This window comes from Antechinus flavipes, chromosome 2 (genome assembly GCF_016432865.1).
Source record: "Antechinus flavipes isolate AdamAnt ecotype Samford, QLD, Australia chromosome 2, AdamAnt_v2, whole genome shotgun sequence".
NCBI lineage: Eukaryota > Metazoa > Chordata > Mammalia > Dasyuromorphia > Dasyuridae > Antechinus > Antechinus flavipes.
This window is the reverse complement of record NC_067399.1, coordinates 220,828,705-220,845,355: the sequence shown is the minus strand read 5'-3', so window position 1 is coordinate 220,845,355 and position 16,651 is coordinate 220,828,705. Positions and strand designations below refer to the sequence as shown.

Genomic DNA, 16,651 nt, shown 5'->3' with positions numbered 1-16,651 from the left:
AATAAAATAATACATTCGTTAATATTGCCAGGAATCAAAATCAAGCTAATTGTCAATAATGTGAAGACTCCATCCATCTATAACTTTTGAAACTCAGGACATTTATCCTTTGTCTGCTCTAATAACATTTCCCATTCTCCATATTTTGTTTTGTTTGGTTTTTAGAGATCTTTAACAGGGACTTAATTTTGTTGCTGTCATTCCAATGTTTTTCAGTTGTGTCTGATTTTTCACAACCCTATTTGGGCTTTTCTTGCCAAAATACTGGATTGGTTTGCTATTTCCTTCTCTGGCTTATTTTCCATGAAGAAACTAATGCAAACAGGGTGAAGTGACATCCAGGGTCACACAACTAGTAAGTATCTGAGGCTGGATTTGATAACACTGGACCCTGAACTCGATCCACTAAGCCACCTAATCACCCCATCCACCAATTTTTTCAGGGCCATAGGATTCCAGGACTGATAACTTTAATTCATTGGAATCAGATCTTAGTATTCAACAAATTATCAACCACTTTTTTTCTATCTTTTCTATTCTGAAGATTGTACTCTCTGGTGATAAAGACAGAAGAAGAAAAAGAATTAAATAGTTCTAGCTTCTCGGCTATCTTTTTTGTTCTTCTAAAATCTATGTCATATTCCAAATGATCAACTAATTAATATCAATCAATAAACATTTATGAAGCACAAACTTTGTGCCAGGCATTGTACTAAACTGATGATACGAAAAGAAGCAAAAGACAACTCTTGCTCTCAAGGAGGCAGCTAGGTGATGCAATGGATAGAATGCCAGACATAGAGTTAAGAAGATCTCAGCTCAAATTCTGCCTCTGACCCTTACTAGAGGTATGACACTTGACAAGTCAATTCACCCTTTTTACCTCAATTTCCTCATCTGTCAAATGGAAATAGCAAAACCACTCCAATAAAAACCCTAAGTGGGGTTATGAAGATTCTAAAGAAACTAAAAAACAATAAACCCTCAAGGAGCTTGCAGTCTAATGGAGGAGACAGCATACAAACATAACAACAGAGTAAACTATATACAGAATGAATAGGGAATAGTTAACAGAGAGAAGACACTAGAATTAAGAAGTTATGGGAAGATGTCTAGTGGTTTTTCCCTCCTTTATAACAAATGCTACAATAAAGAAGTCACTGCATCCCAAGAATCCCTACTTTTTAGCTTCATCAATCAGTCTGTCCTTGTTACTTATAACTGAGTTCAGAAGAGCAATTCCTATTATCCCTTACTCTATCTTTAAAAGAATTAATCATTAAGCTAATTCATCAGCTATTATTCTTTTTAGCAGAAAGAACATTATAACTGATAGCTAGAGATTTGAAATCTTTCATCACTGGTGGATGTCTCCATGATAGCTTTGTGATATACTTCCCAAACTTATCATCCATTTCTTCCTTCTGGTTTGGTAATTTTTCAGTACTCTGAATCTAAATATCTCTTCTCTTTCTCCATCTGTTCATCTTAACGCTAATGCTATTTACCTTATTCCCTTTCGCAGAACATGGATATTCTCATTAGTCTGTTTTCTCATGCTAAATTCTCCTTCACTATATCTTTAATCTAATTTCTTCTTTATAAATAAGACATATCCTTTCATAGCCATGAATCATACCCTGATGAGTCAATTCCTATAAGGGGGAGTTTATCTCTGTGTTCAAATTGCTAGTTCATTTTACTTTGTTTATTACCCTTAATTTATCTGTTTTCATATATACATACATCTGGAACAATGAGTTTTACTACTATCTCTCTTTTTGAATGATGGTTTCCTATAGATGTCTGGCCTTCTTCACTGAGATTTTTATTTTTACTTGTCCTATTTTCTAGCCTTTGAGATTTGGCCTGGAAGATGTTTTTGGGATATTTCTTCCAAATCCTTCATGTTCAATTTAGTTTTCATGATCAGATTTACAAATCTTTAAGCAAATAAATATTTTAATAAACCTTACAAGAGGATTCATCTGATAACTAATCCTATGAGAAGTGTGAATTGAAAATTCTGAGGAATCTGTACTGCTACCTTCTTTTGCCAATTCAAAAGAGGACCCAAACTGTGTCTATCCTAGAATTTTTAGGTTCTATGATAGCTACAGTTCTACAAAAGCACCTAAGAGGTAATGAAAAGTAGAGTGCTGACTATCCATCCTGGGAAGTGACATGTATTTATTAGCATTTCCTTAATTAATTTCTTATAGCTTCCAAAAGGAGGGCAAAAAATAAGAAATAGTACTATTTTGAGCCTACACACATGGGAGTTTTGAGAAGTTAAATATAGACAAAGACTCCACTTGAGTATTAAGAGGCTAACTAGCCATACCAAAGAGTATTTGGATTTCTGACTGACTCATTGGATAATCCATGGAAATAAGTAAAACAGTTCCTAGTTCCTAGAGATCAAATGAGATATATTTATATATGTAAAGAATTTGGCACAGTGCTTGGCATATAATAGGCTATATATATAAATTTTAACTGTTGTTTTTATTATCATTACTGTTATTTTATCATTAATAATATCTTAAGTTCTGACTGGTCCTATTGTGGGAGAAAGAAGTACATTCAATATTTAGGAAACCAACAAATTCATAACATATTGCTATATGATTTATTAAATAATGTGCTTTCTTGTTAACTTTTCATCTGCATTTCAAAATATATAGGAATACAGACTTGAGCTGTAATTTCATTAGTGAATGAATATCCTCCTGGTGAAGATCTTTTTCTACTATTACAGGTCTACACTTACATTTCAACTTAATCTAGAACACTGAGAGTTTAAGTGATTTGTCCGACGTCATCCAGTCAGTCTGGGTCAGAAGCAAGACTCTTAATTCTGATTTAAGATTTGTCCAACTTTACTTGGCAAAGACAAGATTAGAAACCAGACATTCTTACTCCTAATTTAGTGTCCTTTCAACAATTCCATTCTGCTAGAGCCCAAGGGGGTAAGAACTGGAAAAAGTGAAAGATAAGGGAAGTATATAGAATATATTTTTATGTTGGTAATGTCAAAGATCAGAATCTATTTGTAGATTCAGAATATTAGAGATGGAAAAGACCTTAAAAGTCATATAGATCAATGTAAGGGTCCATTAGAGAGGCCAGGCAAACGCAGTTAAGATATAATAGGTCCATGGTCTGGAGGTCCCCGGACATGATGAGTTATAAGTACATAGGGACTTCCTTCATGGGTGGGACCTCCAGCCATGTCAGGATTCCTAAACATCAGGAATTTGCATCAGGAACGGGAAGCATCTCTATCTCTGAATGGCTTATACTTATGACTTCATGTACCTTATATAAGCTCAGTGGAGGAAGAACCCGACCCTTTTTTTTTTTCACCCCTTTTTCACCTGGAGTACAGCCTTGGAGAGAGAGACTAAGAGAGTGCAGGAGGTCATAGAGTAAGGTATAAATCACGTGAATAAAGTCTAAGCTTGTCTGCTAAAACTCTCGAGTGCTCTGTTGTGCTTAAACTATGTCCATATGAGATAGCAGCCAGAGGATTTTTGAAAGCCTCAGGAAGAGGCAATAATATTATTATTTACCAGAGATTTCTCTGATGCCCTGGGAATTAGGAGAGACCAGAGGTAGCAAATGCAGATCAAAGCTTTCTAACTGTGGCTTATGATTCCATATGGGGTCATGTAACCAAATGTGTGGGTCATGAAATTATGAGTTATCATCAGTAAATGTTTGATTTGTATTTTATATCTATTTTATATATCTATATACTGGGTCTGTGTAAAAATTTCTCAGGTGAAAAAGGATTGTAAATAGAAAAAAATTAAGAAACCCTGATATAGCCTAATTCCTTCTTTCCCCAGAAAATGAAACTGGGTTCCAAGGTTACACAGATCACAGATTTAGAATTCAATGAAAATTTAGAGGTAATCTAATGCAACACTTTCACATTATAGATGAGGAAAGAATGAGCAACTGTATTGTCCTTAGTTAAATAATGGACATGATCAGGTAATAAATTGCAAAATGGGATTAGAACTCAAATATTTTAGTTTTAAATGCAATGTTCTTTCCGCTATACCAAAGTATAAAGTTCCTGACTCTAAGTCTAGGGTTCTTTCTAACATATCAGAAGACATCAGGCAGAGAAATATTTCATTCTACCAGTTATCTCATTTCATTTGCATAATATAGTCACCAACTACATGTAGTAAGCTCAGGAACTGCCTAAGCAAAGTAAGCCTCTCCACTAAGCTGAAATTTCTTTTCCCCTAATAGACAAAGTAGAAAAAAATTCCTAGTGGGAGATAGTCCCTCCACATAAATCCAACTGCCCAGTGGAATAAAGCCTTTGGCCATCACAATAACCACTTTCTGCCAAGGTGGCATATTTTCCAACACATTATGCAAAATCCCAGTTGGAGAAGACGCAGAGGACTGTTATTTTCTAATTTAATTCTATTCTTTCTAGTAATGAAAAGTAGAGTGCTGGCCATCCATCTTAGTAAATGACATGAATTTCACTAGAATTTCCTTAGCTAATTTCTTCTCACTTCCAAAAGGAGGACAAAAAAAAGGAAATAGTATTATTTTGGGCCCTCACATGGGAGTTTTGAAAACAGTTAAATGTGGACAAAGTCCCCACTTGAAGGAACTAGCCACACCAAAATGTGCTTGGATTTCTTACTGACTTATTGGGTAACCCATGGAAAGCTATAAACTATCACCAGAAAACAAATAACAATTATGATGATGTGTGACATTTTCTATTCCATCCTCTATCCTTATACACTGAAAAATGAATTCACATAATTCTTCAGATTCATTTCAGTTCTCTGGGAGTGAATAGCTGTATAAAGTTCCAGAGAGTCTAGCAGACATTAGCACCACAGGAACACTTCCTCTCCCCACCAACATTCCTAACTACTTATTTCCCAATAGTTGTTGGTCAAGCCCTTTCAGGTTACTCAAACTTTGTGGAAAGGACACAGCTATTAGCGACTTTTGCAAGAGCAGAGAGACATCAACTATAATTATTTCAGTAAAATGGAGGACCACTATTACATCTTCTAGAGCCCTGAATATTTTTTTTGGAAACAATGCACCTGAAAAAATACTGGGCCTTGTCATCCTCCCTGTCTTAGAAATCTAGGGACCTTCCCAACTTATCTGTTTTGTGTTATCCCTTTTGTGTTATCACCCTGAATTAAAATGAGAACTTTCTGGGAATAGGTAATATCTTGATTTTCTGTTGTATATTCAGAATTTAGTGCAGTTCCAACTTAATAAATTTTTTTCATTAATTAATTCATTCATGATGTGAGAAGAGCAATGTTATAATGGAAAGAGTACAAGTCAAACAAAAATACCTCAACTAAAATGAGAAGAGAAAATGTTAGCTGGGGAAAAGAATCTTATGACAAGTTTCTCTGACAAAAGTTTTATTTCCAAGATATTTAAGGACTTGATTCAAATTTATAAATTTATAAAAAGAGCCATTGATAAATTGCTTAAAGTTATGTATAGTTTTCAAAGGAAGAAATCTGAGCTATCAACAATCATATAAAGCAGTTAACCAAATATTTAATAATTCAAAAATGCAAATTAAAACAATTTTGAAGTTCTACCTCAATTCATTAGATTGGAAAATATGACCAAAATTAAAAATGACAAGTGTTGGATGGACTGGAAGAAACAGGAACACAAAACACTGTTGATGGTGCTCTGAACTGGTACAGTCTGGTAGACAATTTGGAAATATGGCTAAACAATTCATTAAAGTGTACATTTTCCCTATGATCCAGCAATACCACTAATAGACCGATACTCCAAAGAAAGAAAGAAAGAAGACCCATGAGCACAAAATCTTTTGAAGTGGCAAATAATAGTAAATAAAGGGATATCCCATTAATTGATAAATGGATAAAGAAACTATGATCCATAAATCCTAATATAATTCTATTGTGTCATAAGAAATGATGTAAGGTATAGTTTCAGAGAAACCTGGGAAGATTTTTATGAACTCATGGAGAGTAGAGTGGAACAAAGAGGATAATTTATACAATGACACCAACATTATAAAGATAAGTTTGAAAGACTTAAGAACTCTGATCAATGCAATTTAAACAATCAGGATGAGAAGATTACCAATGAAGAAACTACCATCCTCCTGAAAGAAAAAAACGATAGAGTCTAGAACAGAATAACAGATATCATTGGTTGTGTCCAATGCTAAAATATATTTTCCTTGAATCTGCATATTTCTTATGAGTTTTTTTAATTGAAAAAAAATATTAGAGTGGGAATCATAGGACCTAGATTCAAATCCCAAATGCAACATCTTATCCATGTAATATTGAACACTTTACTTGATCTAGTTAGGTCTTAATTCCTTATTTGTAAAATGAGGAAGACAAGAGTCTATTTGACATCCCTATGAGCTCTAGCTACAAACCTAAGAAATGTCCTCAATCTGATCAATCCTTTAAGCGTTAGGGAAATAAAGATTTCATTTTTCTTCATTCCATGGAACACCATCCATTACACCCATACCAATCTCCAATTCCTCCCTCTCTCCCCCTAAAATTGATCATATGAAGTCTCATCACACAGATCTATTCAGGATTTGATTCTCAATACCTTCTCATTTAACACTTAGCTTCCTCTCCTCTTTGATTGGTGGGCTGAAGTAAACAAACTTTTCCTTTATAAAGGAGTCACAATCTTCCATATAATTTCATTTTCCACAAATAGTTCTGCCTGGTTTGACTCTAAAGCAATACCAAGCCTCTGCAACCTTTTTAACTTATTTTTGTGTTTTGTTTCCCCACTTCCCTTTAGATTGTAAGCTCCTTGAGGGCAAGAAATATCTCTTTTTCTTATTTGTATCCCTAGTACTTAACATAGTTTCTGCCACATTTCAGGTAGTTATGAACTTATGAAGGACCTATTCATTTATCTCGCAAGTTTTTTTTAACTTTTCTGTGCAATACATGCCCATATTTTTCCATATCCCTAATGGATCCACTCAGATTATGGAGGAATTTCTTTGATTCCTTTTATACTTGGGACTCCCTTTAAATTTCTGGTTTCTTTTCTTGGTTCTCTTGGAGAAGATTTTACTGTCATAATATCCAGGGTCTCCTTCCTCTGTTTTCCCCATTTTTACTTAATAAGAGCAGTGTGAATGGCAAAAGAAGTGGTAACCCAAGTGGGGAAAGGCAGGATGTCAGGTGTCATGTCTATGTGTGGTATGTGTGTATGTGTGTGATGCATGCTTTGCAAAATATAGTTAGATATATGGATAGATAAATAAGTGGACAAGTGGAAGAGAAAGAGATGTACTCTATTTTGGCATATGCCTATCAGATAATTCATAAATGTAAAAAGGTTTGGAAACTATTTAACTTGGATATATTATTTATCAAATTATTATTAAAAATTACCAAAATTATCTAAGATGGATATATTAAAAACTTTAAAGTGCTATATGGAAGTCCATCTATATTTATTTAGATGGATTCCTGATTTCATCAGATAAATTATTCTTCTTGGAAAGATCATTACCTCTCCATGTCTTCTCATCTTGTATAATTAATTATTTCCCACTGTCTCTTTGTCAATTTGTTCTAAAATAGCAACAATAAAATAAACCCAAAGGTTTCACAATTATAATGACCAATGTTGGCCATGAAGAAGAGATGAGAAATGTATCTCCCTCTTTTCTTGGCGAGGCAAGGTATGGCAGGTTGCACATGCTGTCAGCTGCTGCTCAAGTAGCAGTTAGCTATTTTTAACTGTCAATTTTTCTCTTTGTTACAAGGGACAATGTGCTAGAAGTATATTTTTAAAAGGAGAGTTGTTTTCTTTTTAATGAATAAAATAAAGAAAATGTAGTAATAAAACTAATTCCTCTACAAAGGAACAATCTAAATATGATGGCTATTATTCTAAGTTTCTTCAAATATCCGGTAGATACCATTGTAGCATTTTAGCTATTTGTTTACTATCATTTTTGCTGAACAGTCCTATTTTCTTGAAAAAAAAAAGTCTGTACTTAGCAAATACTAAGAGAAAAAGAGCTAGCATTTTCAAATATACAGAATAGAAGAAATTATTGCATGTGGATCTGCAATTCTATTTTATATATGTGTATATATGTGTATGTATGTATATTTTTCTATCTTTCTTTTTAAAAACATATGATATTGGCTATTCTGTTTCTTTCTGAAGTTATGTTCTCTTCTGTACATTTTCTAAATGCTTCAGTGACTTATGTACCTTCCTTCCTTCCTTTCTTCCTCCCTCTCTTTCTTCTCTTCTCTCTTTTTCTCTCTCTTTTTGCCTCTCTCCCTCTGTCTCTCTACCCCCACCCCCGTGTCTCTCTGTGTCCCTCCTTGCATGTATATCTTCCTTTAGTGGATTGTTTTAAAGAGGAGGAATTGAGACTTATAAGGTTAAATGACTTGCCCAGGATCATACAGCTGAATAAGTTCCTGAGGCCAGATTTGAATTCATGAAGATGAATATTCCTGATTTTATACCCAATACTCTATTTGTTATAACACATAGCTGCCCCAAATCCCATCTTCAGTTTAAAAAAGGAAATAAGCTCTTGTGACAAAAAATACATATTCACATAAAGCTAATCCACACATTAGCTATATGTCTGAAAATGAATTTCTTCTACATTTGAGGTCATCACCTTTCTGTCAGGAGGTTGGTAGCTGAGCTCACTATCATGATTCAAGTTGTGTTGATTATTATTTTATCACAGTTCTCGGCTCTTTCAAAATCTCATTCAATTCTGTTATTTCAAACATATTCCCTGCTGTAAGAAATCACCTTCCCAAATTTATTTTGTTCCCTTTAATATTTTTATCAAGGTTCTCAATGATCTAGATTAGAGGTGGGTGAGCTATAGACCACCACCCAGTTAGCTGCCTGTTTTTATATGACCAATGAGCTAAGGATAATTTGTATACTTTATAATAAAGTTATAATCTAATTAAGAGTATAAAAGCCATTATTTTTAAGGGCAGAAGAAAAAAAGATGTACTTGGATTTAGCCCGCATAGTTTATCCAATCCTATTCTAGACATTCTAATATTGATTACATGTGGTAGATGCAGATATTTTCTTGGTTCCCTGTTGGGGGGAGGGTAAGGGATTGTAAAGTAGCCATCTGTTTTTTTAGTTTCTTTTAGAATGTTCCCATTCTTGAAAACTAGTGTTAGTTCCCTTTAAAATAGTGCCAACCCCAAAATAAATGTCTTCTGTGTATGTATGGCCAGGACTAGCTATTCTTTCTCATTTTAACATGAGGGTCATTGCCATTTTCCTACATAAAAGTAGTATATTAGGTACTGAATCGGTAGAGTCAAATACAATGGTTCTAGTATGATCACATAATATTTTAAGCATTTAGGATAGTGACTGATAACATGTTGGTTACTATATAAATGTTTCCTTTCCTTCATTGATGTTTATTGCTCTTTTTCTGGTTGCATCTATAAATATTCTGAGGTGATCTGACTCTTTCATTGCTTTTTGCTATTCTGTAAGAAGAAGTTACTGCTCAAAGTTTTCCATGATCTTTTTCCATCATGTTTTATAAATGAATGTTTTTTTCCATTGGCTTGATTTCATAGTGATTGCTATTTGAGTTGGTTTGGGGGCTTTTTAAGGCTTCTTGTGGTCTTGATTTTTGCATCTGTTCACAGTATTATAGAATCATATAATGTGTGCATTAGAAGGTATTTCATAATTCAACTTATACATCAAAGGAATCCCCTCCATAATATACACAATAAGAAGTTACCTAGCCTCTACTTAAAGACTATTAAAGAAGGTAAACTCATTACTTTCAAAGCAGTCCATTCAACTTTTGAATAACTCTAATTCATAACAAGTTTTTCCTCACATCAACCCTAAATTGACTTCTTTGCAATTCCCACATTTTGCTCCTGGTTCTTCCTTCTGAGATCAAACAGAACAAGACCATTTTATCTTCCACATATATTTCTTCAAATACTTGGAGAAATATGCCTCCCGATGCTTAGTCTTCTCTTTTCTTAATTAAGCACCTTTCTCTTCAACTGATTCTCATCTGAAATGAATTTCATGTCCTTCTCTATCCTGCGTGTCCTCCCCTGGACATGCTGCAGCTTATCAATGACCTTCTAAACCCATGTTGCCCAGAACTAGACACTATTTCAGAAGAAGTATGATGAGGGCAGAGTACAATGGGATTATCACCTCCCTATTCCTGGAAGCTTTGCTTTTCTTAATGCAGCCCAAGATTGCATTAGCTTTTCTGGCAGCTATATCATACTTCTGACTCATTAAAATCTCCATATCTCTTTCAGAGAAGCTGCTATCTAACTTTGCCTCCCCCAATTTGTACTGTGAAGCTGATTTTTTGTACCCATATGTGACCCGCTTCTTTTGAAAGAGATTTCTTTCAAACTTCTACTTATTGCTTCTGGCTCTGTCTTTTTGGTGGTAAATGGAATGAATCTAATTCTTCCTCTACATGAGTACTTCAGATACTTGAAAATAGTTATCATGCTCCCAGATTCTTCATTTTTAATCATGTTAAATTTGCCCGGTTCTTTCATATGGTCCTCATCTATCATAGTATCAAGGCCTTCCAACAACTTTATTTCCTATTTAATTTATCTTACTATATTCACCCAAGGCTTAAGCTGGTCAAGGTCTTTTTTAGAATCAGATGCTGCTATTACCTCTGATAGCTTTGTGTCATATGAAAATTTGTCTATTCTTTTATCAATATCATTTATATCATCCACAGGGTCCAGGATACACTATTGGATATGTAATCGGAGATATCCTGCCATGTTGACAGTGAATCATTATCAACTATTCTTTGACTTCAGCCATACAACCAGCCCTCAATACATCCAATTTTATTTGCTAGACCAAAGGTGTCAAATGATACAGAAGAACCATATTAAATATAATTATGAAGTATTTAACAAAATAAATAAAATATAGTAAAACACAAATAATATTAATATGTAGTTTTCCAAGTCAATAAGTACCCACAGGGATCCTTAGCTAAGATTTAGTTCCCCTGTTTCTATTTGTGTTTTGCACTATTACTCTGGACCACATTTTTCTATATTTTCCCCAAGTTTTTTGTTCAGTCATTTCAGTTACATCTGACTCTTTGTGACCCCATTTGGTTTTTTCTGGCAGAGATACTGAAGTGGTTTGTCGTTTCATTCTCCAGCTTGTTTTACAAATGAGGAAACTGAGGCAAACAGGTTTAAGTGACTTGTTCAAAGTCACACAGATAGCAAGGGACTGAGGACAGATTTTTAACTTAAGCCTTTCTGACTCTATGTCCATTATTCCATTCACGGTATTTTATTAAGAGCTGTGTCAAAATTTAAAAAAAGTATACCTGTTTCATTGTTATCATCTTTAAATTTAGTAATCCTGTCAAAAAAGGGCAGGAGGAATAAAGTTAATTTGATGTAACTTGTTCTTGATAAAGCTATGTGATCTTTTAGTAATCAATCATCTTTCCTCTCTAGATGTTCACTAAAAGTCTCCAAAATTTCCCCAGGAATCAAAGCTAAACTTGCTGCCTATAGTTGGTGTACTCTGTTCTCTTTCCATGTTTTGAAAGTAAGGACATTTACCCTTCTCAGATCTTGTAAAACCTCTCCTGATTTCTATGATCTTTCAAGTATTGCTATCCGGAACACTACAATCCAATTTTCCAGCTATTTTAGTAATCCAAAGACATAGATCATCTGATCATGATGTTGTTGCTCTGCTGTTCAGTTGAGCTAAATCCTTGCAGAAGATGGTATCTCACCTGGATGAGTAAATTGATTTTTAGATTGCATCATGCAGGTTATTTAGTTGTAAGGTTAGCTAGACTTAGTAATTCCTGGGCTGCACTTAGTGGGTTATTCTGTCTCTGAGCTGCTACTGCTACTGCTGTATTTCATTTAAAGGCAGGCTTTTTCACAGGGTATGGTACCTCTGTGAGACTGGTTGATCTGCTGGACTACCTGGGACTGGTCTTTGAGAGGCAGCTTCCATCTTTAATACCTTCAGCCTATGACTCAGCTAAGTACTGCACAGTTATTTTCTTCCTGAATAACTACTCCCTTTTCAACAAAAGCAATGACTAACTATTAAATAATGATAAACAGTTGTTTCTCCTCTTTGTCTCTCTTGAGTTTATTACCTCCACAGAATAGGTGGGAAGATTTTAGTCTCTCCAGTTTCATAATCCTTGCAGGTTCAGAGAGAGCTTCAGCCAGTACAAGACTATTTTTATTTATAGTGGCTCATCTTTACTCCTGTTACATTTCCCAGATACCTATTGGATATTTTTGCAAATAAGTGGCTAGGGAACAAAGATATTGATACTATGCTCTGGAAAAATTCCTTGTCTTCCATGAACCTTCACAAACAATTGAACTATTTAAACCCCGGATTTTGTAAGACCTCGAGTCAGGAAGACCTGTGTTAAAATCTGTCCTCAGACTTTATAAGATATATGGAATGTATCTTCTGCTACTGAAAGACATTTCCCAGTATCTACCTTTGATAGTCTTCAACGTTTTCAACATTTAAAAAGATCATTAGATGATCCAAAGGAAAAATCACCGGGATTGGAATCAGGTTTGAGGTCAAATTCTGCCCCAAATACTTACTATTTGTCTCTGGGAATGTCACAACCTCTATCTGCTTCAGTTTCTTCATCTGTAAAGTGGAGGTAATAATGGTACCTAACTCCAAGAACTGTTGTGAAGATAAAATGAAATAATATTTGTAAAGCACTTTGCAGATCTTAAAAGCAGATCTATAAAAGCCCCTTTATAAAAGAGGCTTACCTTTATATTCTCCTTTTATGGATAAACTTGCTGCTGATATCCTTCCACCTTCCAATTTTTTCTTCCTCCTCTTTCTCCTTCTTTGTGTCCCTATCTCTCTCTCCCTTTGTTCTTCTCTTTCTTTCCCCCCCTCTCCCGGTTTCTTCTCCCTCTTTTCTTATCTCTTCCTCTTTCTTCTTTCTCTTCCTCTCTCTTTGTCTTTCACTCTATTTCCTTCTCATTTTCTGTTCCTCCCTCTCTATCTCTCCCCTTGTCCTCCCTTCTTCTCTCTTCTCTGTCTCTATTTGTCTCTCTCTCTCTATCTCTCTCTCTCTCTATATATATATATATATATATATACACACATGTATATTCAAAAATGTATTCACACATAAATATAGATGTATATACACACATATCTTATATGTCCACATCTATTTGCATCCCCCTCGTGTGAATTCCTTGTGAATTCAATCACTTTGTTTTTTGCTTTGCTTAGTATTTTTGACACTTGGCACATCATTGGCATATAGTAAGCTCTTAATAAATGCTTATTGGTTGGTTTGTTGAGACTTAGGCCACAATGACTTATTAAGGTCACACATATGAGCCATGACTCAAACTTAGGTCATCTGGTACCATCAAATCTGGCATCCTTCCTACTGTGGGGTGTGTGTGTGTGTGTGTGTGTGTGTGTGTATGCAAGTGCATGCACATGTCTGTATGTGCATTTCCCCATGTAATATATACAGACCTGAAACAGGGGAAACGTAACAGTTTGCTAGGGGTTTCACAGTAAAGCAGGTTAGAATGCCACCCACTAACAAGCCATCAAAAGATTTTTCTGTGATTGCTAGGAGTATTTGGCAATGCCTCCAATACATTCTGCAATGTGGTCCCTGCTTCCCTGAATATAGAATCAGAAAAGAGTAATTATAGGGGTGAAACACAATGTTCTGAATTCTGTTCACTTCTCTATCCAATATATACTATGAAAGTCCAAGCTTAAAAGTAGATTAATGTAGCTTTGAAGAGAAAGATGGATAGGATACCTCAGGATGTGGTAAACAAATGAAGTATTAGAGTCTAATCTATTATTATGATAACAACTTTCAAGGAGATGTCAACCTTCAAGAGGTGCCCAAGCTCTAGGTGAAGGAAAGTAACAGAGAAGTAAAGTGCCATATAGATAAAGCAGGCATCAAAGGATCCAGATAGACTTTGGGGTTTCTCTGTTTTATATCCCTATATCCAAGGGATACCCCCCAAAATCCTAAAGTTCTGCTCCTGACATTTGCTATTTATGTGAAATTGTGGAAGTAAGTATCCCTGACTTGCAGGCAGAGCAAAAACAATGGAGCAAAAGCAGCACTTGGTTGAGGTCTCCCAACATTCCCCTTCAACTAACTTTAGAATAATGCCTCAAATTAAATTCTGGAACAATTGAGTCGAAAAGTTAGGGTGACACATTTTTTCCTAGCCAAAGACAACTAAGAAGCTCAAAAGGAGGGGTCTGTGATGGTGGAGGAAGGGGCTGGCCCAGAGCCCACATGATAGCAATACTAGCTTTGGGTCTTGGAGATGGCAAGAGCAGAAATAACTTCAGAAGCTCTCAAACAAGAAATGGTAAGGTAATAGATCAAGTGACCAGAAAAATATTACAGGATTCCCCAATAATAGCAATGGGTATAGAACATGATGCTGCTAGTATCTCCATCATCCATAACCACTTTCAAGACATAGTTACAAGGCATAGAGGTATGTTTGTGATCACAAAAGACCTCCCTTGAGGATCATTTTTCTTTTAGTTCCAAGGAAGCAGAAGCTTTGAGGAGAAGTATCACGTATGGCTGCAAAAAATCCTTAGTAAAGGATCAGAGTCTAGAACAGGAGAACAGTGACCACGTCTGTCCCCAGATCATATCATTTTGGAAACACCAACAATTTCAAAATCCCCACAACCAGCTTTGAAAATAAGCAGCAGTGGTGCTGGTGGTGGTGGAAGAAGAAGGAGGACAAGGAAAAAGGAGGAGGAGGAAGAGGAAGAAAAAAACAAGAAGTAGTAGTAGTGTCTTGGGACAGCATTTTATTCTGCATCCCCAATTCATGAACAGATTGCAATTTTAATGTGAAGTTTGAAATCAAGATTAAGCTAGGAGAATGAACAAGCAACAACAACAAAAGGAATCAGCTATTATGGTAACTGGGATCAAGATACAAACTCAGAAGACAACAATGATGTTAAAACATCTATAAACATATCCTCAAAGAAAAATATGAATTGGACCCAAAAGAATCCTTGGAAGAACTAAAAATTTTATTTTATTTTATTTTTTAATATTTATTTATTTAAAAATTATAAAATTTTTATTTTAAAAATCAAGTAAGATTAATAGATGAAAATGAGAGCAGTGCAAGAAAATTATGAAAAGGCAATGAACAACTTGATAAAAGAGGCACAAAAATACTGAATACCTTGAAAACCAGAACTGACTAACTGGTAAAAAAAAAAAAAAAAAAAAAAAAAGTACAAAAATTCCTAGGAAAACAGGATAATCTTTTCAAGTGAGTGTAGAAGAGGGGGAGGGGAAGGAAAGATGGATATTTAATGAAATAGAGTACTTTCAAGTATTCTTGATGGAAAAAAAAAAAAACCAGAGCTGAATAGAAAAGTTTATTTTCAAATACAAGACTCAAGAGAAAAAAAAGAGAAATATGAAAGAGAAATTTTAAAATCTTCAATAAGTTAAATTGTTTACATTCCTACATAGGAAGATTATGATGTATGTTAACTCCAAATAATTTTGTAATTATAGACAAAACTAGAGGGATTCTACAGAGACAAAGGACATGAAAGTAATGTATTGAGAGAAGGAGAGGAAGAATGGAGAAAATAATCTCACATAAAAGAGACATGCAATGAAAAACTTTTATAGTTGCCAGAAAATGGGGAGCAGGAAGAGCTTGACCCCCATTATCATTTTAAGTGTCTCAAAAAAGGGAGAATATATATAAACACACATAGTTCAGTACAGAAATGTAACCCAACAAGGAAGTGAGAAGGAAGTAAGATAAAAGAAAGAGGATAATAAAAGGGGTGGGGGGTGACTTAAGGAAGGCAGTGGTCAAAAACAACAGCCTTTTGAAGAGGGACGAGGGTAATAAGAGAGAAGGTTAGAGAGAAAAGAAAATAGGATGAAAGGACGTTGTTAACAATGATAACTATACCTGCAAATGAGATAAACTCACCCATAAAATGGAAGTGGATAGCAGAAGAGATTAGAAGCTAGGATTCAACAACATGTTTTTTTATGTTAAAAACAAAAATTAGACCTAATTAAAAGAGAGAAATAGCTAAACTACAACTTCTTAAAAGACGCCATAGAAAAGAAAGTAATATCAATATTAAAAATTTTTGCAATAAATGGCATATTCTCACAATTTTCTCATACAAATTCTCAAAGGACAAGTTAAAAGAAACTTAGAAGGAAATAAACAGTAAAACTATACTAACTGGAGACTTCAACTTTCCTCTCTCAAAACTAGTTAAATATAACCATAAAATAAATAAGAAAAAATTGAGAAGATGAGTAGAACTTTATAAAAATTAGATATATTACATCTCTGGAGAAAATTGAATGAAACTAGAAAGAAATCTTTTTCTTAGTTATACATGGCATCTTCACAAAAATTGACCTTATAGTAGGGTATAAAAATTGCACAAATAAATACAAAAAGGCAGAAATTTCAAATGCATCATTTTCAGACCATAATATAATAAAAATTACATTCAATAAAGGATT

At 34.5% G+C, this 16,651-nt stretch overlaps 1 long non-coding RNA gene across 2 annotated transcripts in view; it reads right to left on the bottom strand.

Moving 5' to 3' along the window:
- Positions 1 to 13,158, bottom strand: part of LOC127548698 (uncharacterized) — a 45,453-nt gene extending 32,295 nt beyond the window's left edge. For both annotated transcript variants that reach the window (XR_007950452.1, XR_007950453.1), the window contains exons 1-2: positions 12,870 to 13,158; positions 12,690 to 12,777 (exon numbers count right to left, since the gene is read on the bottom strand). This is a non-coding gene — a long non-coding RNA (uncharacterized LOC127548698). The remainder of the gene's footprint in view (positions 1 to 12,689; positions 12,778 to 12,869) is intronic.
- Positions 13,159 to 16,651: the final 3,493 nt, after the last annotated feature.